Below are 27,516 nucleotides of genomic sequence, written 5' to 3' on the forward strand. Positions count from 1 at the left end.
GCGACCATGGCGGCGTAGAGTCCTCCGGGAGATGATTCCCCTCTCCGGCAGGGTGCCGGAGGCGATCTCCTGGATCCCCCAAGATGGGATCGGCGGCGGCGGCGTCTCTGGAAGGTTTTCCGTATCGTGGTTCTCGGTACTGGGGTTTTCGTCACGGAGACTTTTTATAGGCGGAAGGGCAGGTCAAGAGGCGGCACGGGGGCCCCACACCACAGGGCCGCGCGGCCAAGGGGGGGGCCGCGCCGCCCTAGGGTGTGGCCCCTTCGTGGCCCCTCTTCGTCTCTCCTTCGGACTTCTGGAAGCTTCGTGAGAAAATAGGCCCCTGGGCCTTGATTTCGTCCAATTCCGAGAATATTTCCTTACTAGGATTTCTGAAACCAAAAACAGCAGAAAACAGCAACTGGCACTTCGGCATCTTGTTAATAGGTTAGTTCCAGAAAATGCACGAATATGACATAAAGTGTGCATAAAACATGTAGATAACATCAATAATGTGGCATGGAACATAAGAAATTATCGATACGTCGGAGACGTATTAGTGACTCAATGTTTTACCAACCCATCTATTCTTTTGTTACCTCCTTTCCTTTATTCATCTTTTTGGTGTGAAGAGGAAGGTGGTCCTTTTTTTTATCTTAAGGGAACAAGGGAACCTAATTATCAACCCTCCCATTCACTCTTTTCATCAACAGGTGACTCAATGTTTTACCAACCCATCTATTCTTTTGTTACCTACTTCTTTTTTATTTCTTTTTTGTGTAGACAAAGGTGGTTCTTTTTATTTTTTAAGGGAACAAGGGAAACAATAATTATCAACCCTCACATTCACTATTCATCAACACATAAGTCCATGTGTTACCGACCCATTTTGTTTTTTCTTTTTTCTATATGAAAATTTGGTCATTTTTCCTTTCTTTAAGGGAACAAGGGAACCTACTTATCAACCCTCCCATTCACTCTTCATCAACAGATGACTCAATGTTTTACCAACCCTTATATTCTTTTGTTACCTCCTTTATTTATTTATTTTTGTTGTGTAGACAAAGGTGGTTCTTTTTTGTTTTTTAAGCGAACAAGGGAAACAATAATTATCAACCCACACATTCACTATCATTAACACATAAGTCCATGTGTTACCGACCCATTTGTTTTTTCTTTTTATATGAAATTTTGGTCCTTTTTGCTTCCATAAGGGAACAAGGGAACCTACTTATCAACCATCCCATTCACTCTTCATCAACAGATGACTCATTGTTTTACCAACCCATATATTATTTTTTGTTCCATCCTTCCTTTTATTTCTCTTTTTGTGTAGACAAAGGTGGTTCTTTTTCTTTTTAAAGGCAACAAGGGAAACAATAATTATCAACCCACACATTCACTATTCATCAACACATAAGTCCATGTGTTACCGACCCATTTGTTATTTTCTCTTTTTTGTGTGAAGAGGAAGGTGGTCCTTTTTCTTTTTTAAGGGAACAAGGGAACATACTTATCAACCCTCCCATTCACTCTTCATCAACAGCTGACTCAATGTTTTACCAACCAATCTATTCTTTTGTTACCTCCTTCTTTTTATTTCTCTTTTTTGTGTGAAGAGGAAGGTGGTCCTTTTTCTTTTTTAAGGGAACAAGGGAAACAATAATTATCAACCCACACATTCACTGTTCATCAACACATAAGTCCATGTGTTACCGACCCATTTGTTTTTCTCTTTTTTGTGTGAAGAGGAAGGTGGTCCTTTTTCTTTTTTAAGGGAACAAGGGAACATACTTATCAACCCTCTCATGCACTCTTCATCAACAGGTGACTCAAAGTTTTTACCAACCCATCTATTCTTTTGTTACCTCGTTCCTTTATTTTCTCTTTTTTGTGTGAAGAGGAAGGTGGTCCTTTTTCTTTTTTAAGTGACCAGGGAACATACTTATCAACCCTCCCATTCACTCCTCATCAATAGGTGACTCAATGTTTTACCAACCCATCTATTCTTTTGTTACCTCCTTCTTTTTATTTCTCTTTTTTGTGTGAAGAGGAAGGTGGTCCTTTTTGTTTATTAAGGGAACAAGGCAACCTACTTATCAACCCTCTGATGCACTCTTCATCAACAGGTGACTCAATGTTTTACCAACCCATCTATTCTTTTGTTACCTCCTTCATTTATTTCTCCTTTTTGTGTGAAGAGGAAGGTGGCCCTTTTTATTTTTTTAAGGGAACATACTTATCAACCCTCCCATTCACTCTTCTAAAACAGGTGACTCAATGTTTTACCAACCTATCCATTCTTTTTGATACCTCCTTCTTTTTATTTCTCTTTTTTGTGTGAAGAGGAAGGTGGTTCTTTTTGTTTTTTAAGGGAACAAGGGAACCTACTTATCAACCCTCTCATGCACTATTCATCAACAGGTGACTCAATGTTTTACCAACCCATCTATTCTTTTGTTAGCTCCTTCCTTTATTTTCTCTCTTTTGTGTGAAGAGGAAGGTGGTCCCTTTTGTTTTTTAATGGAACAAGGGAACCTACTTATCAACCCTCTCATGCACTCTTCGTCAACAGGTGACTCAATGTTTTACCAACCCATCTATTCTTTTGTTACCTGCTTCCTTTATTTTTCCCTTTTTTGTGTGAAGAGGAAGGTGGTCCTTTTTATTTTTTAAGGGAACAAGGGAACATAATTATCAACCCTCCCATTCGCTCTTCATCAACAGGTGACTCAATGTTTTACCAACCCATCTATTATTTTTGTTACCTGCTTCTTTTCATTTCTCTTTTTGTGTGAAGAGGAAGGTGGTCCTTTTTGTTTATTAAGGGAACAAGGGAAACAATAATTATGAACCCACACATTCACTATTCATCAACACATAAGTCCATGTGTTACCGACCCATTTTATTTTTTTCTTTTTTCTATATGAAATTTTGGTCCTTTTTCTTTTTTTAAGGGAACAAGCGAACCTACTTATCAACCCTCCCATTCACTCTTCATCAACAGATGACTCAATGTTTTTACCAACCCATATATTCTTTTGTTACCTCCTTCCTTTATTTATCTTTTTTGTGTGAAGAGGAAGGTGGTTCTTTTTTGTTTTTAAGGGAACAAGGGAAACAATAATTATCAACCCACACATTTACTATTCATCAACACATAAGTCCATGTGTTACCGACCCATTTGTTTATTTCTTTTTTATATGAAATTTTAGTCTTCTTCCTTTTTTAAGGGAACAAGGGAACCTACTTATCAACCCTCTCATGCACTCTTCATCAACAGGTGACTCAATTTTTTACCAACCCCATCTATTCTTTTGTTACCTCCTTCTTTTATTTCTTTTTTTTTTGTGTGTAGAGGAAGGTGGTCCCTTTTGTTTTTTAAGGGAACAAGGGAACCTACTTATCAACCCTCACATGCACTCTTCATCAACAGGTGACTCAATGTTTTACCAAACCATCTATTCTTTTGTTACCTCCTTCCTTTTATTTTCTCTTTTTTGTGTGAAGAGGAAGGTGGTCCTTTTTCTTTTTAAGGGAACAAGGGAGCATACTTGTCAACCCTCCCATTCACTATTCATCAACAGGTGACTCAATGTTTTACCAACCCATCTATTCTTTTGTTACCTCCTTCTTTTTATTTCTCTTTTTTGTGTGAAGAGCAAGGTGGTCCTTTCTGTTTCTTAAGCGAACAAGGGAAACAATAATTATCAACCCACACATTCACTCTTCTACAAAAGGTGACTCAATGTTTTACCAACCTATCCATTCTTTTTGTTACCTCCTTCCTTTATTTTTCTCTTTTTTGTGTGAAGAGGAAGGTGGTCCTTTTTGTTTTTTAAGGGAACAAGGGAACCTACTTATCAACCCTCTCATGCACTCTTCATCAACAGGTGACTCAATGTTTTTACCAACCCATCTATTCTTTTGTTACATCCTTCTTTTATTTCTCTTTTTTGTGTGAAGAGGAAGGTGGTCCTTTTTGTTTTTTAAGGGAACAAGGGAACCTACTTATCAACCCTCTCATGCACTCTTCATCAACAGGTGACTCAATGTTTTTACCAACCCATCTATTCTTTTGTTACCTCCTTCTTTTATTTCTTTTTTTTGTGTGTAGAGGAAGGTGGTCCCTTTTGTTTTTTAAGGGAACAAGGGAACCTACTTATCAACCCTCTCATGCACTCTTCATCAACAGGTGACTCAATGTTTTACCAACCCATCTATTCTTTTGTTACCTCCTTCCTTTATTTTTCTATTTTTTGTGTGAAGAGGAAGGTGGTCCTTTTTCTTTTTTAATGGAACAAGGGAACATACTTATCAACCCTCCCATTCACTCTTCATCAACAGGTGACTCAATGTTTGACCAACCCATCTATTCTTTTGTTACCTCCTTCTTTTTATTTCTCTTTTTTGTGTGAAGAGGAAGGTGGTCCTTTTTGTTTTATAAGGGAACAAGGGAAACAATAATTATCAACCCACACATTCACTATTAATCAACACATAAGGTCATGTGTTACCGACCCATTTGTTTTTTCTTTTTTCTATATGAAATTTTGGTCCTTTTTCTTTTTTTAAGGGAACAAGCGAACCTACTTATCAACCCTCCCATTCACTCTTCATCAACAGATGACTCAATGTTTTTACCAACCCATATATTCTTTTGTTACCTCCTTCCTTTATTTATCTTTTTTGTGTGAAGAAGAAGGTGGATCTTTTTTCTTTTCAAGGGAACAAGGGAAACAATAATTATCAACCCACACATTCACTATTCATCAACACATAAGTCCATGTGTTACCGACCCATTTGTTTATTTCTTTTTTATATGAAATTTTAATCTTTTTCCTTTTTTTAAGGGAACAAGGGAACCTACTTATCAACCCTGTCATGCACTCTTCATCAACAGGTGACTCAATGTTTTACCAACCCCATCTATTCTTTTGTTACCTCCTTCTTTTATTTTCTTTTTTTGTGTGTAGAGGAAGGTGGTCCCTTTTGTTTTTTAAGGGAACAAGGGAACCTACTTATCAACCCTCACATGCACTCTTCATCAACAGGTGACTCAACGTTTTACCAAACCATCTATTCTTTTGTTACCTCCTTCCTTTATTTTCTCTTTTTTATGTGAAGAGGAAGGTGGTCCTTTTTCTTTTTTAAGGGAACAAGGGAACATACTTGTCAACCCTCCCATTCACTCTTCATTAACAGGTGACTCAATGTTTTACCAACCCATCTATTCTTTTGTTACCTCCTTCTTTTTATTTTCTCTTTTTTTGTGTGAAGAGGAAGGTGGTCCTTTTTGTTTCTTAAGGGAACAAGGGAAACAATAATTATCAACCCACACATTCACTATTCATCAACACAGAAGTCCATGTGTTACCGACCCATTTGTTATTTTCTTTTTTGTATATGGAGTTTTGGTCCTTTTTCTTTTTTTAAGGGAACAAGCGAACCTACTTATCAACCCTCTCATTCACTCTTCATCAACAGATGACTCAATGTTTTACCAACCCATCTATTCTTTTGCTACCTCCTTCCTTTATTTATCTTTTTTGTGTGAAGAGGAAGGTGGTCCTTTTTTGTTTTTAAGGGAACAAGGGAAACAATAATTATCAACCCACACATTCACTATTCATCAACACATAAGTCCATGTGTTACCGACCCATTTGTTATTTCTTTTTTTATATGAAATTTTAGTCTTTTTCCTTCTTTTAAGGGAACAAGGGAACCTACTTATCAACCCTCCCATTCACTCTTCATCAATAGATGACTCAATGTTTTACCAACCCATATATTCTTTTGTTACCTCCTTCTTTTTATTTCTTTTTTTTGTGTAGAGGAAGGTGGTCCTTATTGTTTTTGTAGGGAACAAGGGAAACAATAATTATCAACCCACACATTCACTCTTCATCAATAGATGAGTCAATGTTTTACCAAACCATCTACTCTTTTGTTACCTCCTTGTTTTATTTCTCTTTTTTTGTACAAAAAGGTGGTCCTTTTTGTTTTTTAAGGGAACAAGGGAAACAATAATTATCAATCCACACATTTACTATTTATCAACACATAAGTCCATGTGGTACCGACCCATTTTTTATTCTTTTTCTATATTAAATTTTGGTCCTTTTGTGTTTTTTAAGGGAACAAGGGAACCTACTTATCAACCATCCCATGCACTCTTCATCAACAGATGACTCAATGTTTTACCAACCCATATATTCTTTTGTTACTCCTTCTTTTATTTCTCTTTTTTGTGTAGACAAAGGTGGTTCTTTTTATTTTTTAAGGGAACAAGGGAAACAATAATTATCAACCCAGACATTCACTCTTCATCAACACATAAGTCCATGTGTTACCGACACATTTCCATTATTTTTCTATATGAAATTTCGTCCTTTTTGTTTTTTAAGGGAACAAGGGAACCTACTTATCAACCCTTCCATGCACTCTTCATCAACACCTAAGTCCATATGTTACCAACACTCCCATTCAGTCTTCATCAACATGTATATGGAAGCTTAACCAACACCTACATTCTTATGTTACCAAGAAGGGAATTGCGGAAGAAGGGAATTGTCATGTTGCAAGTCGTAGTTCATTTCATTTGCAAGTGGATTATGCTGCTCCCCTCCCTTTTTTAACCCTAAAATTTCACTAGCCCAAAAAGAGAATAAGGGAATAGTTAATATATTAGTTCGTGAACATGTAAAGGGAATTGCGCACGTGCAGCAAGCAAAATAACGTACGACAATCCAACTTGTGTCGCGAAACGGAAAGGGAATTGCGGAAGAAGGCAAATCAATTACGGCACGTAATCTGTGTGGTCCACAACTACCACGAAAAGAAAACGCGGTTTATTCCCAATTTGGGTTGTCCGAAACCGATCGCTCGTTTTAATCCTGGCGCGCGAGCGCCAGCTAGGGCCGCCCTATTTTAGCAACATTACATGGCTCATACTTACTTTTGAAGGAATCGGCGAGGCTTCTATTGTCCTCTGTTGGAGTGCATCTGGTCAGATGCAAAGAAACCGTTAACTAGTCCAAGAATTTTTTTCTGTTCCCGTGCATGTGTTCTTCCCAAATTAGTAACCTAACACTTGGTATGTAGAAGTAGAATTTACACTAGTAGAAAACGGGGCTTTTACACCGGTTCGTAGAGGGATTTTGAACCGGTTTCCCAATTGGCGCAATGCAATCGGAGCTACAGCCTCTCCCCTTTAGCATCGGTTGTGTTGAACTAGTGCTAAAAAGGCACCACGTGGCTGCTACTAAGTGCTCGGGCGGGAGGACCTTTAGCACCAGTTTGTAACATGAACCGGTGCTAAAGGTTTCTGCCTCGCAGCATTTCGGGGCTAGCAGGAAAATGCCCCAAAACGTTGCCGCGACAAAGTCTGCCGCCACTCTCAGGGCTCACCATTTGAAACACGTTAATGCACACATACATCGAACCATTATATTACACAACATCGGTATGTATATAGAGATCTAAGTGACCTCTTTCATCATGCTTGGCCGAACATATTACGTAATGGTACACGTTCGTGCATATATACAATATAATTTGTATTACGATCCCTATTGTCCAAAATTGATTTGCTGATGGAATTCTCCGGTTTGTTCTATGACCTCGTCAAGTAAGAATCCCGGCAATTCTTCTTGAATTTCTGGCATATGCTCGGTTGCTAGAAGACCATCCCGCAACCGTTCGATCTAATTTAAAGAAGAAGGTCAATATATATGAATGAAACACAACACAATTGATGGTGATAAAATAAAATTATGAATATTGTTTACGTACACGAAGTTGTTCTAAAATTCTCCTCGTCTCGCAGGTCGTCTGGCGAATGAACTCACGAACGTAGAATCCACATAAATTATTACCTGTTTTTTGCATCAAGCACTTTACAAGAACAGAGTTTAATCAAAATAATAATCAAGGATGGTAATGGTATTGAAACTAAAATCAAGGATATGCGCGGACCTAGCTAGTAGTGCTTACCGATATTTGTTTAAACTGAAGCTCCTTTTTCCACTCACACAGAGCCTTCTTGGTGAACCGTTTTCAATCCCTGCTCGGCAAAGAAAATAAATAAAACAATTATGAATTACTTGATATTAGGAAAAAAATGAAAGTTGATGATATAGTGTCATAATGATTGAAATTACCTCTAGAGCATATCATCCATGTCCCCCAAGCCTCAGGGGGTTTACATTTCAACTCCATAACTTGTATATATTAGTCCTCGGTTTGGTTCAATGATTAGCAGAATAAAGTGAAACCTAAGCACACGTATAACTCATCAATTACACTTAATATCGAGTAAGCGAAATAGATTTAATGTGTACAAGATAGTAACACTCACTGGAAGTTGTAAGGAAATAATATTTTTGTTTTGGTTTGTTGTCTCCTTAACGCCCATACCAAGTTATCCTCCGTGTACTTGACATGGCGGTGGAGATTATAGTCATTCACGGTATATGACTAAATGAACACAATGTCATAGATTTGTCCTTTTCTGCATTCGTGGATCTTTATTCGGCATAATATAGTGAGTATAATTATGCATACAATGAACAAGCTGAGCTAGAGACTTAATTACCTAATAATACTTATAGACAATAGGCACTGATGATAGATTTGTCGAGGGCGTCTTGATTGTATAACTGAAATAATTGAGGAAATTCGATGTTTATCACGTCATTTCCACGCATGTAGTTCTCATCTTTAATTCCCAGCATGATCCAGTTCTGGCCTTCCTTACAAGCATCCATGTACCACTTATGCAATCTTCGCATTTTTGTTTGTAGATGTGGCATCTCCATGATCCGACGAGAGGTTCCCCGGACCGGTATGTGTATGATATTTCACACGTGGGGAACTGATACATCTCCAACGTATCGATAATTTCTTATGTTCCATGCCACTTTATTGATGATATCTACATGTTTTATGCATAATTTATGTCATATTTATGCATTTTCCTGCACTAACCTATTAACGAGATGCCGAAGAGCCAGTTGCTGTTTTCTGCTGTTTTTGGTTTCAGAAATCCTAGTAAGGAAATATTCTCGGAATTGGACGAAATCAACGCCCAGGGTCCTATTTTCACACGAAGCTTCCAGAAGACCGAAGGAGTCACGAAGTGGGGCCACGGGGCGCCGCCACAGTAGGGCGGCGCGGCCTACAGGGGGCCCGCGCGGCCCTGTTGTGTGGGGCCCCCGTGACGCCCCTTGACCTGCCCTTCCGCCTACTTAAAGCCTTCGTCGTGAAACCCCCAGTACCGAGAGCCACGATACGGAAAACCTTCCAGAGACGCCGCCGCCGCCAATCCCATCTCGGGGGATTCAGGGGATCGCCTCCGGCACCCTGCCGGAGAGGGGAATCATCTCCCGGAGGACTCTTCACCGCCATGGTCACCTCCGGAGTGATGAGTGAGTAGTTCACCCCTGGACTATGGGTCCATAGCAGTAGCTAGATGGTCGGCTTCTCCTAATTGTGCTTCATTGTCGGATCTTGTGAGTTGCCTAACATGATCAAGATCATCTATCTGTAATGCTACATGTTGTGTTTGTTGGGATCCGATGAATAGAGAATACTATGCTATGTTGATTATCAATCTATTATCTATGTGTTGTTTATGATCTTGCATGCTCTCCGTTACTAATAGAGGCTCTGGCCAAGTTTTTCCTTGTAACTCCAAGATGGAGTATTTATGCTCGATAGCGGGTTCATGCCTCCATTAAATCTGGGACAGTGACAGAAAGTTCTAAGGTTGTGGATGTGCTGTTGCCACTAGGGATAAAACATCGATGCTATGTCTAAGGATGTAGTTGTTGATTATATTACGCACCATACTTAATGCAATTATCTGTTGTTTGCAACTTAATACTGGAAGGGGTTCGGATGATAACCTGAAGGTGGACTTTTTAGGCATAGATGCATGCTGGATAGCGGTCTATGTACTTTGTCGTAATGCCCAATTAAATCTCACTATACTCATCATAACATGTATGTGCATGGGCATACCCTCTTTATTTGTCAATTGCCCAACTGTAATTTGTTCACCCAACATGCTATTTATCTTATGGGAGAGACACCTCTAGTGAACTGTGGACCCCGGTCCATTCTTTTAATCAAATACAATCTACTGCAATACTTGTTCTACTGTTTTCTGCAAACAATCATCATCCACACTATACATCTAATACTTTGTTACAGCAAGCCGGTGAGATTGACAACCTCACTGTCACGTTGGGGCAAAGTAATTTGGTTGTGTGTGCAGGTTCCACGTTGGCGCCGGAATCCCTGGTGTTGCGCCGCACTACACTCCGCCACGATCAACCTTCAACGTGCTTCTTGGCTCCTACTAGTTCGATAAACCTTGGTTTCTTACTGAGGGAAAACTTGCCGCTATACGCATCACACCTTCCTCTTGGGGTTCCCAACGGACGCGTGCTGTACGCGTATCAGGAACTCCCAGCGGCTTAAATTCCCAGGAATGATCATACCGGAAGCATCGGCCTCATCTTTGTATAGTGCTACCATCTGCGGATCACAGCACTGCATGACATCGGGATACACTTGGAGCGGGGGGCACGAGTTTTTCTGTTCTCCAACCCGGGGTACTGATTTCTTGCTTGCACACTTTTAGACCTCAACTTTGTTGCCTCAGTTGACTTGCGAATAGAGCGGTCATAGTTTGATGAAAGCCTTGGCTCGGGTTGATAAAGGTTCTTCATCATTTTCATCACTTTTATCTTATCTTGAGGCGGCTCGAGCTCGGGCTTTTTCTTTGCAAAGTAATTTTCCATGTGTTCCTTTGCGATCACCGCATTTTACCCTTATGTATAGTCGTAAGCTCTCTTGGGAGGAACCTTAAGTACTCTTGGGAGGGGCTCCCATCGACATTTGGGTGATTGGTTATGACTCATCGCCGGAGCGGTGATGGTATGCTTCCACTTTAGGCTCTCATCCTTAGTGGGCCGAGGCGGCGGAGAAGGATGACGCGGTGGCGGAAAAGGCTGACGGGCTGGAGACGGCTGATGCGGTGGAGACGGTTGACGCACTAGAGACAGGTGACACGACGGAGACGGGTGACACGGTGGAGACCTTGGCGTCCAATTTGGAATCACAATGTATTCGTTTGTCCATAGAACCGTGGTGTTTTCGGCTTCTCCCTGCTCTAGCAAATCCCCTTCACCGGCAGGGTAGTCAAGCTTCAGCTTCTCAAACCCACCTGTAACTTGATCCACTCCAGAAACAGTGTAGCCATGTGGAACTAGTCCGCAATGGTATCTTTGATTAGGTCCAATAGGTAAGGCATACCCGACCGCCACCTTCATCGTTATGTTCACCACTTTGACATGTAGCTCACAAGGTGTGGACTCCATGATATGATCCATAGGGTATCAAGGAGCCATCGCCGGTTCCTCATCATCACCCAGAAGTTCCATGGAAGTCACGTTGCTTTTCCACTGAGATCCTAGGATGATAGCATCAAATGCAGCTTCTATCTGCGGCTGAGCTTGAGATGGGCTGGGAAAGTGCTTCCTATACTAGGGGAATAATTTGCGATGCTGCTTTAATTCTTTTTCTATCTTAGCAAAGTGTTCTATATCCATTTCATTTTTCCTCTGACGGCTTCTATCGGGATATTTCTTCTTTTCGGCAGGAAACCCAATTTTCCACCGTTTGGGCCCTGGTGTGGTTCGTGTTCGTCCTGGGTGTTCTGGATTCCCAAGGGCGCATGTGAGCTCATCCTTTTATCCATCGGGATGGAATCTCCCCTTTTCAACATCCCTTGCTGCTCTTCTAAAGGATCCATGGGATGTGGATTTTCCTTATGTTTTACTGTATATATACACTTCCCTTCTGAGTCCAACGTGCGCCCATGCGCGTAAAACCAATCTCTTGCCCGCTCGTTCCATTTAAATATCTCTAGAATGATATGTCCTCCATTTTCTTCTACTTAGGTTTGCCAGCCTTGTAGCCTCCGTGCCCCAAAATATGGAAATACTTCTTATTAGAAGCATTTTTCTTATTGGTTACCGACCTTTTCTTTGCTACCTCCAATGTCTTGTACGTCACAAATGCGTCCCACTGGTCTCTTATCTTCTCAAAGAGTTCAGTGAACACCGGAGTCTTTTCTTTCTGGACAAAATCCTTGTCCAATATTTTCTTCCAGTTGTTGAACTGTGTTGCCATCTTCGAAAGAGCACACTTCTTGAATTTTCGATATACGATATTCAGCTCAAGATCCTCCTCACCTGGCTTGTCATTAGGATCCTCCTCATCTGGCGCCGGTAGGTAAAATTTACCATGAGCATCCTAAATATCGTATCTTTGGAGCTCTTGTCGACATAACTAACTCCTCCCGTCTTTGTCTTCTTCCATTCTTGAATGGTGATCGAGATGTTGTCCCTAACAAGAACTCAACATTGACTTACAAACTTTTTTGTGTGAGACGTGGGAGCAATCGGTTCGCCATCTTCACCGATTTCTTCAATCATATACCGTTCATGATATTCCAACCTTTTGGTTGCGCCCCGTTTACTTGGAGAAGATTTTCTTGATCGGGAGGTCTAAAAGAAGAAACATCGTTAATATATGTATATGCACAAATCAGGAGGCTGAATTAATTAATATATATACACCTCGCCGTCGGCTTTTCCCTCATCGGAGCCGTTGCCTTCTCCCTCATCAGAGCCATCTATTTGTTCTTGCTCATCTCCCTCACCGGAGCCATCCCCTCGGTTTTGCTCATCTCCGTCACCGGATTGATTCACATACAGTGATTCATCATCTCCATTGCGGATAATGTCCTTGAGCATGTTTTCCTTTACTACGTATCTACCATGTTTCTCATAGTTTTTTTGCAAAGACTTACAATTTATTGTAATGCTATAAACACGACAAAACAGTAATTAAGGATAATACTTAAAACAGAGATTGGAGTTACATATATAGCTATTAATTAATGATAACGCTAAAAACAAAGATTGGAGTTACATATATAGCTTGGGTCCATTTTTTATTTAACCCTAATACATCAGAAGACTCCCACGCATGAACCTCTCAACGTCGACCGGGTGCTAAGTCGCGGGTGGTGGACAACCAAAGATAAGGAACCCTGACAGGATCATAGCTCACATGATATCCCTGAAGAAACACCCAGATGTTGGCATACATCCTGTCCAAGACATACATGTAACGACGGATGTGCTCCTCGTCGACCGGGTGCTAAGTCGCGGGCGGTGGACAACCAAAGATAAGGAACCCTCACAGGATCATAGCTCACATGAGATCCCTGAAGAAACACCCAGGTGTTGGAATACATCCTGTCCAAGACATACATGTAACGACGGATGTGCTCCTCCTCCTCTCTGATACGGCGATGTACCACCTCCTCGGGGGCCGGCTCCCTCTACACCGCGCATGGCCCACGCGACCGCCACCAAAGAAGATCCGGATCGATGACGGGACCCGGATTCCTCACCAAGCTGCGCGCCCCAGAAGGTAACACATCCCACTGCTAGCCCAGCGGAGCCCACTCCCAGACATTGTCGGTCCTCTCATCCAAAAGGTGCCCATAGCCCCAGTCCAAGTCGACAACATGGGTTGGGCGACATCGTAACTATGAAAACTGTATCATAAGATTAACTATACCTATAACAAGTAAATAAAAACTTAACCTAAATTATAACTATATACCTAAATTACATCTATACCTATAACAACTACAAATTATAACTATATACCTAAATTACAACAACAACTAAATAAAAATTACAACTAAATACCTAAAAAACATAACTATGGAAATTGAATCATAAAATTAACTAATAAAATTATAACTATACCTATAACAACTAAATAAAAAATTACCTATAAACTAAATTATAACTATATACCTAAATTACAACTATACCTATACAACTAAAAATTATAATTATATACCTAAATTACAACAACAACTAAATAAAAACTGCAACAACTAATAAAATTAAAACAACTAAAAAAATTATAACTATATATAAATAAAATTACAACAACTAATAAAATTACAAATAAAAATTATAACTATAACTAAATAAAATTACAACAACTAATAAAATTACAATAACTATTGCTAAATAAAAAATAAAACAAAAACAACTAAAAAACTTAAGAAAAAAACAAGATTTTCCCTCACCTCTAGCTGGCTAGGCTGAGGGAGGAGGAGGAGGCCAGCTTGTATGGACCATGGCGTGTGGCGAGAAGGAGGAGGCCCGCGTGCTGACCAGCGGCGGGCCGGTAGGCGGCGTGGGAGGAGGCGGCGTGGGCGGAGGCGCGTGGCAGGGCTGGCGGCGTGGACGGAATTGTCGCGGGAAGAGGCGACGCAGGCCGGTGGTGCAGCCGGCGCACAAGAGTTGGGCATCCTGATGACATCCGGGCAGTTCCTCGTGCGAGTCCTTAGTAGTTTTCAGAGTAGTAATTTGGGGAAGAAGGAGGAGGGCCGCATGAATATTAAGGACACGCCTTTAGCACCGGTTCGTGGCGTGAACCTATGCTAAAGACCCTTTTGCACCGGTTGGTTGATCCAACTGGTGCTAAAGCTCAGAGCTTTAGCACCGGTTGGAGCCACCAACCGGTGCAAAAGGCCTTTTTTCCCTACACGCTAGGAGCGCGCCATGGGCCACCCTTTAGCACCGGTTTGGGCCACACAACTAAAATTAAAATTTGCCATGTTTCAGCCTTAATACATTTTGAAGCTATACCTATAACTAATAAATAACTACAAATTATCTCTATTTCTAACAACTAAATAAAACAACACAACTAATAAAATTATAAATATAATTAATAAACAATTATAAATTATAAATTATAACTAACAAAATACTATAAATTATAACTATAACTAATGTGCCCATATTGTGCTTCCGAAACCGGGGTCACTAGTAGGAAAACCCTTATAGGCGGAGCTTATTTCTGTGGCGCACCACTAAAAATGCGCCACAGAATATTATTTTGTGGCGCACCATTCTGGGTGCGCCATAGAAATAGCTTAATTTTGTGGCGCACGCTTCTGTAGTGCGGCACAGAAACTATGTGGGGCCCACATCCTGCCATCACCAATTATTACTGTAGGTATTTCTGTGGCGCACATGTCGTGCTGCGCCACAGAAATAACTCTTTCTGTGGCTCACGGGCTTCGGTGCGCCACAGAAGTAGGTGATTCTGTGGCGCACCTGCTCGGGTGCGCCACAGAATTAAGGGACTTATATCATCTCGCCCGTGCCCTCCCCCGCCTGTTCACCTCTCCCCTCTCCCGAGCCCCTCCCCTCTCCCCTCTCCCCTCTCCTCTGTGGTCGCCTGGATCCGCCGCCGCCGCCTTCCTCCATGGTCGCCTGGATCCTCCATAGTCGTCGCCATCGCCGTCGCCGCCGCCTTCCTACGCGAGGGGCGCATGCCGCCGCGGTCCTCCCATCCCCGCCACCTGCAGCACAAGCTGCCCCTACGGCGAGGAGGGGCCGCCGCGAGGAGGGGCCGCCGTCGCGGCAAGGTGGAGGAGCCGCCGCCTCCTCCTCCACCCCTGCCGTCATCTTCAACCTCGTCCTCCACCCCTGTCATCGGTGCTCTCTCTCCCCTCCCCTCCTCTCCCTCTTAATTCCTCCTCCGCTGCCCCTATGGCTTGTGTTTGCAAGCTCTGGTGATCATTTGATCACCAATTGGTTGATAATTACTTACTGCTTTCTCTATCTATGCATGTTGCTTGATATACTGTGTTGTTGCTTGATTTGTATAGCTTCCCACCATGTACTGGTGGTTGCTTATCCTTTGAAAAGCATATGAATGGATGCATGATGCTTGCCAAGCATCCCTGTTGCCTAGCAGTTGACTAATTCATTTATCTGTGAAACTTTATCTTGTTAATGTAGATAATTGAGATGAAATACTTTGCAGTAATGATTCTATTATTGTATTTACTTAAGCTAGATGGATGCCAACTATTGTTGGGGACCCTAGCTTCATTTTGAATCCTGTTGGGTAATGGTAAGTGTGTAGGCTTGGTGGTTTGGATGGTTTGGTGGTTGAATTGGCCTTTGCAGTCATGAACTGCTGGCTTGGTAAATCATCTGGGATGGTTTCCTTCCTAGTTCCATTAGGAAGATGCTACTATTCAATTGGTTGGCATAACCATGGTGACTTGAGTTGGTCAAATTCCTGGTCCTTGCCATTTGTACCAGGCTTCACTTGGTCTATGATTAAATGATGACCAAACATTGTTATTCCACCCTATGTGCTTGTGTTTGACATGGCTGTTGCTATGTCTCTGTACATATTTACTTGATGGATTCTTTGTGAGCTTATGGTATGCTACTATGCTACTGGTGGGCTTGTATACATACATATTTGTAGTTGCTCTTGGTTGGCCTAAGAATGCTCCCTGTCCAGATGCTTGATGTCTTGGCTGAGCCAATGATGCAAAGGCTGAGGCAAAAACTTGGATAAGAACAGATACTAAAATGTGTGATTTAAATGGAATGCTTATGATGGTATACTAAAATAGAGATATCCACAGTAGGGGATCATGTAATTGAATGCCACTGTGGTATCCTTTGAAGAAAATGGGAAGTTTCTGATGGTTTAAAAGACTAGGTGATGCTAGGTTATTAAGTTGGCTGTCAAGGTTGGTTTTATCTGGTTAACTTGGATAGGCTATGTGTTTTTGCTTACTTATGCATATCCATCTCTACTGGATTGACTAGCTCAGGCTTGGCCTCTCTCTTGCCAGCATCACTTGGTTACTACCAAGTGATGAATAATCCCTTATGGTACCCCAGCTTTGTTTTGAACTCAACTGAGTAATGATAAATTTCTATTTCTTGTTGGATTTGATGAAAATAGAGATATCCACAGTAGGGGATCATGTAAATGAATGCCACTGTGGTATCCTTTGAAGAAAAAGGACTGTTTCTGATGGTTTTAAAAGGCTAGGTGGTGCTAGGTGATTCAATTGGCTACCAAGACTTGTCTCATCTGGTTAGCTGGGATATGCTATGTGTTGTTGCTTGTTTAGGCATATCTATCACTTATTGGATTTACTGGTTCTTGATTGGCCTCTCTTTTGCCAGCATCACTTGGTCTATATACCAAGTGATGAATAATCCCTTTGGAGCATCTGCTCCATGCATGCTATGTGTGTTTGAGCATCTTGACTTATGTCACCATGGTTGCTGGTTTGTTGGTGTTTTTGTACTTGCCGATGATTAGATGGTTGGTCGATCACTCGTACACTCGGGGGTGGAGCAAGTGAGGCTTGGTGTGATGGCACAAATATCAACTTGTGCATCCTACCTGGCCTCACTTACTCCATCCCTGGATGTTAATATTTGTTTCGACCAACAAAGTATGAGGCATATGATATCTAGTTGAGATACCACTTGGCTCTTTCTTCCATTTTAGTGTCGATGATTAGAATGTTTGGTCACCTATACGCCACAATATACTTTGTAGACGAGCCCCCCTTTCCCTGGCCGCCGTTCCGTGAACGAGTCCTTGACGAGACAACAACGCCGACATGCCTCTCCGGCGCAGCACCACTTTTCTTCTCTCGCCGTCCAGTACGTGAACGAGTCCTTAATGCCAAGACGGTGCCAGCCTCCCTAGCATCATGCCGACCCCTGTTGTCGCGCTTCAGGCCGTGTCGATCACGCGCCCTGCACTCTTCGCCCTTTTGCCCGGTGAACGAATAGACTAATCGTTGGAATAAGGAAGCCGATGATGGCCGATCGCAATTTAATCTTGCGACCGGCCGTCATCGGTTTCCTTATTCCAACGATCAGCCTATTGGTTCACCGGGCAAGAAGACGAACAGTGCAGGGCGCGGGACACACGGCTTGAAGCGTGGCAACACGGCCCGACATAATGCTGGGCAGGCCGGCACGGTCTTTGCATCAAGGACTCGTTCACTGGACAGCGAGGGACTGACGTGGTTCTGCGCCGGAGATGCAGATCGGCGTTGTTGTGTCGTCAAGCACCCGTTGACAGAACGCCGACCGGGGAAAGGGGGCCCTTCTGCAAAGTATACGGCGGTGTATACTGCAACTATGGTTTCTGACCATAGTATTTGTGTTGACCAACAATGTATGAGGCACTTATTCCATTTTGTCATTCCATTTGCTTTGAGATTTTCAAAATGCCGATGATTAAAATGTTTGGTCACCGTACACTTGGGGGTGGCGTAAGTGAGCCTGGTAAGATAGCACAAATATCAATCTCTTGTGCATCGGACTTGGTCTCACTTACGCCATCCCTGAATGTTAATATTTGTGTTGACCAACAATGTATGAGGCACTTATTCCATTTTGTCATTCCATTTGCTTTGAGATTTTCAAAATGCCGATGATTAAAATGTTTGGTCACCGTACACTCGGGAGCGGCGTAAGTGAGCCTGGTAAGATAGCACAAATATCAATCTCTTGTGCATCGGACTGGTCTCACTTAAACCGTCCCTGAATGTTAATATTTGTGTTGACCAACAATGTATGAGGCATTTATTCCATTTCTCTTGTGCATCGGACTTGTTGGTCTCACTTTCTTCCATTTTCATCATAGTAGGAACTAGATGAAGGACCCCGATGCAAGCGAGCCTGGTGGGTAGAGATGAGGGAGCAAAGGAGGAACCGGATGAAGACTACTTTGTAGGATGAAAACTACTTTGTATCTCGAAATTGTGAATTTTGTATGGATTAAGAGTTGTATGCAAAACATTTGACACTTGCCACTATATATGTATCTCGATCGGGATCTAAGTAATGTGATGATGATGTCTATGTTATATCTGTGCAATGTACATGATATTTATATTATATCTGAATGTTGCTGTATATAACCTGTATATCTGTATATTGCTGTCTATAAACTGCATGTGTACAGGAGGCAGCACAAAATCGTGTATAATACAAGCAAATTCTGTGGCGCACTGCAAACCAATTCTGTGGCGCACTCTTTTCTGTGGCGCACCTAAGAGCACGTGCGCCACAGACACGTTAACTCTGTGGCGCATGGGCTGGTGCGCCACAGAAAGCTTATTTTTGTGGCGAATTTTCTGTGGCGCACCTCCCATGCCCATAGAATCCATTTTTGGTGCGCCACTGATGAGGCTTTTCCTACTAGTGGGTGTTTTACGAAGTAGCCACCAAATTAAAGTTTCACATTGGTACCAACCCATTTTCAAAAATACTAGACTACCTAAGATTGACAATTTCCCAGCCGGTGTATCTGGAACCTTTCCGTCCACCCCTCATGAAAAAGACAAATTCCTGCCAAATCGGTAGGAGGCCGACCAGATTTGAATTACATGTACATGATACAATTCTCAAGCTTTATTGTAAAAACCATTTTAGGTTCACAACATGCAATTTCATCAAAGATCCAATGCAAGTTTAGCGAGGCTCAGCCCCGAGCTAAGAATCTTCATGCCTGCCGTTTTGAATATGGTTTGAATGGGCATAACAAATTAAAAAATGATCTAAATAATGTGAAACCTTCGCGTGGTGTCATATTATGTATCATATGTGCAAGGAAAATATTAAACTTGGAAAATTGCAAACATCACAAAAATTTCTTCACAAAGTGAGCTATCACGTTTGAGGTTTCATGGCATTTAGGCCAAACGACCAGTGTTATGGATACAATTACGACATAGTTTGTGATAATGTTTCCACATTGTGCACACATGTGTATCTTGGGATGTCTCACGATGTTGCGGGAGGAAGTTTTCCTTTTCATCGCACGAAAAAAACATTTTCCATTTTGGAGGTACCGAAAACGGGGTGGTTTGTGAAGCAACCACCAAATTAAAGTTTCACATTGGTACCAACCCATTTTCAAAAATAGTAGAGAACCTAAGATGGACAATGTCCCAACCGGTATATCTGGAACCTTTCCGTCCACCACTCATGAAAAAAGATAAATTCCCACCGAATCGATAGGAGGCGGACCAGATTTAAACTACTTGTACATGATATAATGCTTAAGATTTTTTTGTAAAAATCATTAATAGGTTCACAACATGTTATTTCATCAGAGATCCAATGCAAGTTTAGCGAGTCTCATCCCCGGTCTAAAAAATTTCATGCCCGTCGTTTTTAATACAGTTTAAAACTGGCATAAAAAAATTCAAAAACGATCCAAACAATGTGAAAACCTTTGTGTGGTGTCATATTATGTATCATAGTTGCAAAAAAATATTAAATTTGGAAAATTGAAAACATCACAAAAAATAACATTTTGCATATTGTACTTTCTGCTAGAGTTTTATTTGAGAAGATTTTGTTGTAGTCATGGGTCAATTCTTTTTCATGCACCCGAACCCCTAAAGTTACGGTTCGGCAAAGAATCGTACCAATGCAGATAGAGCTAAACTATATACCTCACACTTGCCAACAGGTAGAACACGATGCAATTTATCAAGGAAACCAATGGATAGCCGATAAACAAAATTCCATAGAAGAATACACCTAATAAAATATTTATATATTTATAATTTCTTGGGCATGTAAATACCTCTAAACTATAAGCTTTCGGTACCATTATTTGTGTTTTGTCTCTAGCTGTTTGCATGGGTTCAGTTTTTGACTGTCAACACCCGGATTTTTAAGTCCAAATGCCTATTATACCATACATTGCAATCCCAGGAAGATTGTTTTTGCGAGACATAATTGTTGATATCATAAAGTCATCATTCATTACAAACCATAGTCTTCTTACAACATCGGATCACATGATCCACACTTACAATAATAGTTGATCTAATGATCAACAACACAACACATAGCGGAAGTGAAGTACTAGTAGTCCATCTAATCCAGAGGCAACGCTTGACGTTAGGAGATGATCCTAATTATCGTAGGCGTCCTGCTGTCCATCGTCCTGATACTGCTGCTCCTCTTCATAGTCTGGCGATTGGAATAGCCAGGGACACAGCCATGAGTACTTTAAAGTACTCGCAAACTAATACTAATGTAAGTACTATCAATTTTATTAAGGGGTGCTAAGCTAGAGGTTCATTTGCATAAAGCCAATTTTATTTCATAAGCAAGTTTTAAAAGAAAGACTCCTCATTTACCTAACTTAACTCAAGTGGGAACATTAGTGTCATTCCCACAACCATGTTGTTTTCAAGTCAAATCACCATTCAATTCACCATTCATTTTTAGAAACATCTGACAACGGAACAGTATGGCCTTTCCAATCGTCCGTAACCGTGGACACGACTATTCGAATAGTTTTACACTCTGCAGAGGTTGCACACTTGTGCCACAACTTTTGATTACATCCGTCAGGGATAACCATGAATAATCATAACTCAGTATGCGGATCATCAACCCTAACCTTTCACTTATAGACTCTAGTATAGGCACTTCTCCCCATGAGTTTGGCCTCCCGGTGATAGCCAACTGTTATCCCGGGAACTGCACAGGGCTTGGGTCGTACATTCACCTCATTTCACGTCATTTCACTTTCAACGGAGGCAGCCTCGACATAACCTCTATGATGCTTGTTCAGAGGGAACCCATACTAAAGTGAACAAGTTTCTAGTTAAGCCTTACCCATAATCAGGTATTGTGGGGGTACTCAAAATTGGAAAGGTATCGCATTCAAACCCAATCATCAGTTTTTGTCAAAGTCACCAAGTCATTCATGTCATATTCAACTTCAAAATCTTTCAATAGAATGACTCCTCATTCCAAGGTTTTCAAAGTCATTGGTTTTCACATGTTCCCATCTAGAGTAGTCATTTGTAGTTTAGCACTAGCAACTAGTCATGAGGGGTGCTAATCTATCTTGTATTTCTCTAGGCTACTTTTGATGTTCTTGTAACATTCTAAACTTAGACCAAAGTTAACTATAAAGTAAGTTTTGATAAAATAAAGTAAAAGCTTGCAAGAGTAAAACTTGGTAATTGGATCCTTAAGTAGAGATAGAAATATAATGGTGCCTTGCTCCATTAGAGCTTTGCACTTGGGAACTTTGCAAGAGTGTTAGCTTGCCTTGAGTGGTGTAATGATCAAAGTGTTCTTCTTCCTCCTCGTAGACCTCCTCCTCCTGGTATTCCTCGGTACTAGCGTCTATACACGGATACGAGGTATACAATCACCAAACAATTTTTAAGGGCTAGACTAATCACACAAATGCTTCACACCACTTATTCTAGCAACACACATTAATCCCAAGAGGGGGTTGAATTGTGTTTTAAGAAACTTGTAAGAGAAAATAATTTCCTCTCATTATATCTTGTTAAGAATTAATTTCCTCAAATAACAAAATATGAATACATGTTGACCAAGGTCAACACTTCATAATGGTCATTTGGGAAAATGATTTAAATGAGATACTCCATCTCATGCAATTTTAGATACTACTATGGAACGATTTAATATCATGAAGTGGTCTAATATGAGGTGCTACATACTAAGGTCATTACCTCATATTGGACTACTCAAGATAATGATTTAAATGAGAGAGTAACTCTCATACCATTTAAACAATTTAATTTAGATGATTTAAATGGACTAGAAATGGCTCCATAGCCATTATTTTGCTCTAGTCCATGATCATACAAACAACTAGGCTATCTTTTTGCATAAACAATTAGAGTACATCAAATGTGATTTATGAGAGTTGGAATCAACTAAAAATCACTTATGGTTGAATTTTAAATAAAGTTTGAAGTTTGAAAAGGCCCTGCCTTGTTATTTTTATCTTTTTGAATTCTACTCTGAATCTGAGACTGAGACCAGTGTGGTTGCTTAGATCTTTTTCCAAGCTTTCCAAATATATAAAATTCACAAAATTTGGTTCAGCCGATTTGAAACTATTTAAGTTTTACTAAAGCATCTGTAAGCAATTCAAACAATTCCTAAATTCGAATTTGAATCACTGGGCTTTGGCGGGAAAGCTAAACGGGCCACAGAGAGGAAAATCAAACGGGCCAGCCCAGCAGCATGGCTTTCACGCGTGGGCTGCTGACATGGTGGGCTCCCCCTGTCAGCGAGTCATAACAGGCGAAGGGGTATGGACGAGCGTGGGACGGTTGATTAGAAATAGATCTAACGGCGCACAAGTATCGTCGTCTCCAACGAGATGTCGTGGATCTAGCGGTGAGGGTGGGGGGTCGAAGAGCCTACCGGCGTTCCGGCGGTCGACGGCGAGGTGCGCGGCGACGTTGGCGAGGATGACGAGTCGACTGGTACAGGCGGCGGCGCTTGGGGAGGCTTCAATCGACGGCGGCGACCTGCGGGTACTGGCGGCCTCCGTCTTCAAATTGGAGCTACTCCGGCGAGGTGGTGGCTAATTAACTTGTCGAGGAGAAGCAAGGATGGGAGGAGAAGATGTTGGTGTGGTGAATGGAGGTGCGGGAGTGCTCTATTTATAGAGGGGAGGAGGTGCTACAGGTGCCCGTGGAGGTCAAGCATGGCGCGGCGTCTCCGGGGCGCGAAAGGCCAAGGCGAGGATGGCGTGGTGTAGGCGGCATCATGGCGATGCTCAATGGCTAGCTGGCGCAAGGAAAAGGTGAGGTGATCGCTCGAGATCATGCCGCGTCTGTCTCAGTACTGGCGGCAAAGATTTGAGGAGGACGACGGCGATGGCGCACGCGCAGGTGCTTGAGCGTGTCTACGCGCTAGCTCGAGAGGTGGTGATGCGCTAGGCTACGGCGGAGAAGTAGGGTAGGACGGAGGCGATGGGTCGAGCCCATGCTCTGGCACGTCCAGTGTGCACTCACCGCGCAGCTGGCATGGTTCTGGGCGTTCTGGGCGCGTGCTGGCCTGGCCAATGCCAGCCTCTCGCGCGCCAGGGTCGTGTACGGTGCTGATCAAGGATGCAGAGGGAGTGTACTGGACGTGGTTAAAGGGAAAGGAGAGGATCAGAGAAAGAGGTGGCATGTTGGCCGGCATGGTGCACGACATGGTGAGGTTTTGGCTTTCTACAGGCTTTAATCACCATTGGTTTGTACTTGGCTTGATGCAGGAGATGCAGGGGAACAATAATGATCAAGAATCAAAAGAGGTTTAGGCAAGAAACTGCTGCACAATAGCATGTTTGTTCAAATCAGAAAGTTGCCCGCCAGGTGCTCGGCAGTATGGCCGCATGAACATTTTATTCAAATTTTGCAAATCTTTTTGGTGAGATTGGTTTGAATAGTAAAGGGAGTAGAATGGTGGTGGTGGTTTGAGAAATGGTGCTGGTTTGAAAGTTTCAAAAATGGGGTTGATCTTCTCTTTGTTTCAAAGTTGCCACTTGTCACACTTATACTAAGCAATGGGGACAGAGTCAACCCTGGTGGTCAACACAAGAATGGTTCACCTTGATATGGTCTTGGATGAGGTGGAAAGAAGTGAGAGGTTTTAGTTTAAGAATCTCCAAAACCAGGGCTCAAAGTGGGTATGCTGATAAGAAATCCCAATTGGACCATTATCATATGTAACAAGGATTTGATTTTTCCTTTGTTTTGATTTTTGTTTCTTTGATGCAAAAGTGTTTGTTATTGATATATTGGTGTTTCACAAGCATTGGCACAAGCCATGGTGGCCTTGGTTAATGATTTGTAAATTTGGCCATATGTGTATGTGAGTGATATTTGCAATTTTTCCATTTCTTTTATTTCCCTCCTTTTTGAGGTTCTAAGATCATGTACTAGGATTTAAGCACCCTTGCTAAACATACACACACTCATCATGGCAAATGCACAAGAAAAAGTATGCACACTATGTATAGCACTATATGCAAGAAGAAAGTTTTTGTTAGTTCCAAATTTTGAGTATTTGAATTCTTTGTCTTTATTGAATTGAAAACTTGGGATGTTACAAACCCTTCCCCCTTGCAAAAGATCTCGTCCCGAGATCGTAAGGAAAACTAGGTACTAAAGAGATCTGGGAATTCCTTCTTCATATCTTCTTCTCGCTCCCAAGTGGCTTCCTCTTCGGTGTGATTACTCCATTGAATCTTCGGGAACTTGATACTTCTGGTGCGGGTGGTTCTGAAAGCTTCTTCCAGGATGCGAATAGGTACTTCGCGATAGGTCAAGTCCTTGTTGATATCCACCGATCTGTGATCGATGTTCTTGAAAACTTCTGTCTACTCCGGAACTTTTAAACACTTCATCAGTAAGGATATGTGAAACACATCATGCACAGCTGCCATTTCCTCTGGCAGTTCCAGTTGATAAGATACTTCTCCTCGGTGACTCAGGAATTTGAAGGGTCCAACATATCGGGGTGCAAGCTTTCCTCTGAGTTGGAATCTCTGCATTCCTTTGAGGGGTGATACTTTGAGATACACAAAGTCTCCGATATCGAAGGTCATCTCTCGGCGTCTCTTGTCGGCATAACTCTTCTATCTCGACTGAGTGGTCTTGAGGTATTCACGAATCTTGTGAACCTTCTCTTCGGCTTCTCGGAGGATATCTGGGCCGAAGATTTGACTATCTCCGACTTCCGACCAGTTCAGAGGGGTACGGCACTTCCTTCCGTACAGTGCTTCAAAGGGGGCCATTTGCAAACTGGCTTGATAGCTATTGTTGTATGAGAATTTTGCGTAAGGCAGGCAGTCTTCCCATCTAGATCCATATTCAAGCACACAGGCTCTCAACATATCTTCCAGTATCTGGTTGACTCTCTCGGTCTGTCCATCAGTATGCGGGTGATAAGCTGTGCTGAAGTTCAGGCGGGTTCCTAGTCCTTCATGCACTTTCTGCCAGAATCTGGAGGTGAATTGGGATCCTCTATCTGACACGATTGACTTCGGGGTTCCGTGCAGGCTGACTATTCTGGAGATATATAACTCTGCTAGCTTAGGGCCTTGATAGGTGGTCTTGACGGGGATGAAATGGGCTACCTTGGTCAATCTATCCACCACCACCCAAATAGAATCCGGTGATGAAGTCCATTCCGACAGAATCCCACTTCCATTCAGGAATCTGTAGGGGCTGCAGTAATCCTGCGTGTCGCAGATGTTCTGCTTTGACTCTCTGACAGATATCACACTTGGCGATGCAGCTTCCGATTTCTCGCTTCATTCCATGCCACCAAAATTGTTCCTTCAAGTCTTGGTCCATCTTGGTTCCTCCGGGATGAATGAAATACAGGGTATCATGGGCTTCCTTCAGGATGACTTGCTTCAACTCTGAATCGGTTGGCATACACAGACGTCCGTTGTACCAAAGGACTCCTTCTTCATCTTCGGTGAATCCCGGTGCCTTTCCTGCAGCGATTTGACTCTTGATTCCATCAATGCTGGCATTTCCCTTCTGGGCTTCCTTGATTTGACTCACCAAAGTGGGCTGTAGCTCCATGCTTGCTAGAAATCCTTCACTGACTAGATCTAGTCTAAACTGGTCAAACTCTTGATACAAACTAGGCTATTCTATTGCGATCATGGAGTTCAACTGAATCGGCTGTCTACTCAGGGCATCCGCTACCACATTGGCCTTGCCGGGGTGATAGTGAATTTCCATATCATAATCCTTGATCAACTCAATCCATCTACTCTGCCTCATATTCAGCTCCTTCTGAGTGAAGATATACTTCAAGCTCTTGTGATCCGAATAGATCTCGCATCGATTACCCATGAGGTAATGATGCCATACTTTCAGGGCTAAAACTACTGCTTGCTGTCTACTGTTGGCTTCTTTTCCTGTAGACAGTGTTGGGCCTCCAAGAGCAGAGGTTTGTAGAACAGCAGCAAGTTTTCCTTTAAGTGGATCACCCAAGGTTTATCGAACTCAGGGAGGAAGAGGTCAAAGATATCCCTCTCAAGCAACCCTGCAATTACGATACAAGAAGTCTCTTGTGTCCCCAACACACCTAATACACTTGTCAGATGTATAGGTGCACTAGTTTGGCGAAGAGATAGTGAAATACAAGTAATATGGATGAATATGAGTGGCAATAACAATCTGAAATAAATAGGGAAGCGAGTAAACATGCAGTAGAATAGTAAACAAACGGAGATTCGATGTTTGGAAACAAGGCCTAGGGATCATACTTTCACTAGTGGACACTCTCAACATTGATCACATAATAAAACCACTCTACACTCTCTTGTTGGATGACAAACACCATTCATTGTGTAGGGCTACAAGAGCTCCCTCAAGCCGGAGTTAACAAGCTCCACAACATTCGGTGTTCATATTTAAGTAACCTTAGAGTGCATGATAGACCATTGCAATTATACCGAGTACTAACATAGCATGCACACTGTCACCATCAGGCTGTGAAAGGGGGAATAGATCGCATCAATACTATCATAGTAATAATTAACTCCATAATCTACAAGAGATTACAATAATAACCTACGCCAAGTACTACATGATGCACACACTGTCAACATTACATCATGGAGGAGGAATAGACTACTTTAATAACATCACTAGAGTAGCACATAGATTAATAGTGATACAAAGCTCATCATATGGATCTCAATCATGTAAGGCAGCTCAGGGGGGCCCACCCCATAGGGCGGCGCCCCTCCCCTCTAGGCCGCGCCAG

This window comes from Lolium perenne, chromosome 1, assembly GCF_019359855.2.
Source record: "Lolium perenne isolate Kyuss_39 chromosome 1, Kyuss_2.0, whole genome shotgun sequence".
Lineage (NCBI taxonomy): Eukaryota > Viridiplantae > Streptophyta > Magnoliopsida > Poales > Poaceae > Lolium > Lolium perenne.